The sequence below is a fragment of the Mugil cephalus genome, chromosome 6 (genome assembly GCF_022458985.1).
Source record: "Mugil cephalus isolate CIBA_MC_2020 chromosome 6, CIBA_Mcephalus_1.1, whole genome shotgun sequence".
NCBI classification, from domain to species: Eukaryota; Metazoa; Chordata; class Actinopteri; order Mugiliformes; family Mugilidae; genus Mugil; species Mugil cephalus.
Genome location: NC_061775.1, coordinates 8,585,006 through 8,589,168, shown reverse-complemented (window position 1 = coordinate 8,589,168; position 4,163 = coordinate 8,585,006).

Sequence of the window (4,163 nt, the reverse complement as noted above, 5' to 3'; positions counted from 1 at the left end):
GGAAATCCAGCGGTGTTACATAACACAAGTGAAAAACAAGGACGTGAACTCTTACAGCTGGCTGTGAACCACGAGCTGTTTAAAGTTCGTGCTGTAGACTAAGCATGTTTATTGCATTTAAGAGCATAAATTAAGCTTAAATTTAAATTAACCAGTTTGCCAGAGACCCAACAATCAACAATACAGTTGGAAAAAAATAAATAATAAAAGACAAATCGCAGGAATAAAAGTGAGAGCAGTCATGATGTAATCCGTTCATGTGTGGATATCATTCATTCAAGGATGAATGCAGAAATACCATTTAGAAACATAAAAATCTGAAAACAAGCACACAAAGGAACTTCATCGTCCTGTGTACTTTTACACACACAGAAAATATTTCCTCTGCATTTAACGGATCCATTTCATATAGATGCACACAAGGAAGTGAGTTATGATGCCATGTGGGCTGGCAACAATTACAACAGGACGAGAAACCTCACAGAAGTCTATGGCAAAGGTAGATGAGGAGGGCCTAGAAATCGCTGTTTGCAGACACGGAATCGACTGCAAGGCTTAAATCACTACCATGGTGAAATATATGCCTACCCATTGTTCCTGCAGAAGGAGCCGGCTGAAGCTGCATGCATAACGTCCTTTTGTATGGACCACTCTTGCCAAGTTACAACTGAAGTTTTCACTGGTATTTACACTGTATATAGCTGTAGAAAGTTGTTATGGCTCACGTGGTATCACCTCCAGCAGATATATGGTATATTACATTAGATAGATAGATAGATAGATAGATAGATAGATAGATAGATAGATAGATAGATAGATAGATAGATAGATAGATAGATAGATATGCTTTATTCATCCCAAACTAGGAAATTTCACAGCATATTAGCATTAGCATTAATTCTGCTTCCACTTCCCCGACTAAGTGGTTTTCTCAGTACAGATATTAGCCATATTTGGAGAAGATGCCTGAGAAGTTGCCTGAGCTCCAACCACTAATATTAATGTCATCTTCTCAGTATCTTGACTGTACTCAAAACAACCATGAGTGTTGCATTCACAGTCTGAAACACTGTTGGAATTTCTGAAATCTTGTGATACGAATTATTCTGCGCAGTTCTCTGGGTGTCGCATGTGGCCAGCAGGCCACTATTTCAATGGACCTGAACTCTTACAGCTGGCTGTAAACCATAAGTTGTTTTAAGTTCGTACTGTAGACTAAGCATTTTTATTGCATTTAAGAACAGAAATTAAACTTAAATTAACCAATTTGTCAGAGACAAATGACACAGGAGAGAGGTATTATTATTTTCTGATTTTTACTTTGTAATAGCAATGGACTGTACATACATTTTTTTTTTAAATTTCTGTTTATATAATATATTGTGGCAGCTTCCTCCATGTTTTATTCTTCAGTTCTATTTGTTTATTTATTTCTGTCTTCTTGGTTTGTTTTGCCTTGACTTATTCTTACAAGAATTATTTTCTTCTGCCTGACAAGGTAAATAAAGGCTTTTATTTTTTATATCAACAGAAACTGAGACCCTTTGACCAGTATCTGCTGTTCCTGATGTACCTGTCAGTGGGGTTTCCTCTCAGAGACCTTGCAGAGAGATTCAGCATCCACTGTACTACTGCAAGTTGGATCATCTCCACATGGACTAATTTCTTGTACTGCCTGCTGGGAAGTCAGCGCTTTTGGATTCCTCCACAGATCGTGAGAGCTCACCTTTCCTGATACACAGGTGATCCTTGACTGTACGGAGATATTCTGTCAGACGCCATCCTCTCTGATCCTTCAGAGTGAGGTTTTCTCTGCATACAAATCACGCACTACATTCAAGGCCATGATTGTTATGGCACTCCATAGTGCTGTCACCTTTGTGTCTGGCCTGTATGCAGGCTCTATGAGTTGTGTATCGGCCTGCCTCCATCGGATCAAAGACGACACCATCTGTAGAGGATCCGAGCCAGGGAGCATCTGAATGTATGACAAATCCTGATGGCCAGTAGTTGACATTTTTGAAGTACGTATATTCTTGAATAGCTACTGGCTCCAGTGCCAGCCCTCTCTTCATCAAAGATGTCTGAACCCCACCTTTGCGGATGCGTTCTGCAAGGTTCTCTGCAGAGCTGTGACCTCGAACATGGCACACCTCACGGGACCTGGATGAGATGAGTCTCATCTTCCTCAGGCTGTGCCACTCTTTAGATGTTGTTGGTGAGTGCACACAAAAGAACAAGTGGTTGGGTCCAGCCTGTAACCATCTAACAGCAGGGATGGTGGAGGGGGTGTGTCTGGATGGTGGAAGAACACCCTACTCACTGGCACTGGGTGCTGGTAAGAAATAGGGCTGCCTTCTTAAATGGGCCCAAAGCTGAATCAACAAGGGGAACATCAATACTGATGGACAGTGTGGTAATTAGCAGAGCAAGGTCTGGCAAGTGGGGGGTCCAATTTGAAACCCTCCTTGACAGTGAATATTACCTTACACCATCAGCAGCTGTGTACTGTCTTGACTTGGGTCTTGTTGAAATGAAGACCATATTACCCACTCTGCCTGGTTTCACATCCTATCAGTAAACGCACAAATAAACAAAACGTAAGGACAGAAGTTGGTCAGTCACCATAGCATACTATCACAAACTAAGTTCTTAATTACCTACCAGTCTTCCTGGTTTATGCCATCGCTGCTCAGTTTCTGCGGAGCTCAGGACAGGTGGTATTGCTTTCAGCTGCAATATTGAGTACTTGGTCTCCGGTACAGTAATGCAACACTGTGGTTGCAGAGAACAGTTTCTGCCACACAGGAGCACTCATCACCATAAATTTCAACTGGTGAGCTGTCCTCAAAAGAAATCTGTGAATTAAACATGATTTTAGTATTACAATTAGACTAAGCCACTAAATAAAACAACTATTAATACAAAACACAGAGGTGAGAGCAGACTACTAGAACAACCAGAACAACTAAGCCTGCCTCACTAATCTTGACCATCTTTGCAGCTGCTGCTCCTCCTCTTCTTCTTCTTCTCCTTAATTGGTGGGCATTGATGACTGCATGATGGGTGGTCGGCCGCTGGAGTACAGGACTATCTGTGATTCTCCAGATCACACAGATGGCCAGTCTACCCCTGCATCCAAGTAGGAGTGGATGACTACAACTACCTTGTCATCTTATGTAGGGATGGCTCGATACCAATTTTCGCATCTGATACCGATATCGATTTTGCAGCCTTGTGGACTGGCTGATACCGATCTGATACGGATCTGTTTTTGTCACTCTAAAAGTTGTTTATAATACGTGAATGTAATTTGCTTGATACTGACATCTTAAAACATCACAGTACAACAGCTATTCTGGTGCCCAAAAGAAAGAAGGAAAATATGTGACCACAGCTGAAGTTATGCTGTGACTTTATTAAAACTTAAAGCTCACATAGCTTTTAACAGCATTTGTAAACACTGCACCATCTGCACCATTCTAATATTTGAAATAAAATAAAAGTGCAACTTGGGGTCAAATATTTAAATTAAATTAAATCATTTCAGTGTATCAACAGAAAAGTCACATTTAACTTCAATGACATTGCAAAGCTGCAATAAATAATTTTATGAATTAACATAAAATAATAGCATCTCCACTAGAATAATGTAGGTAGAAGTTACACATGGCTTCTTAAGACTCACAATCAAAAAACAAAGTCTAGGCTCTACACCTGATTTTCTGCTCCAAAACAAAAACAAAGTGAAGTTGAGGATATATGACATAGTTTGGGCTTATGGATCAGATCGGATGGGTTCTAATAAAAAAAAATCCGATACCCGATCCAGTCATTTTGGCCTGGATCTGACTTGATACCGATCCAGCGAGGGCAATATGTATTATGTAATACAATCAATACAATCTTGATTTTAAAAGTAGGTGCATCTTAATAGTGAATTAAGCAGAAGCATGCAGTTTCTTGACTTTCTTTTCTCTTTTCCAAAATAGTGGTGAGCCTCCATTTGAAGAGTTATGCTGGTTATGCTGGTCAGGCATATGGAAGAGGAGAAACTGAAGGAGGTCACCCAGCATTATCAGTACTTGAGGAAGGCATTCAGCAAACTAGAAAATGGTTCTTGATGTAAGAGGACCATTGTATGTTCTATAAATATTATATTT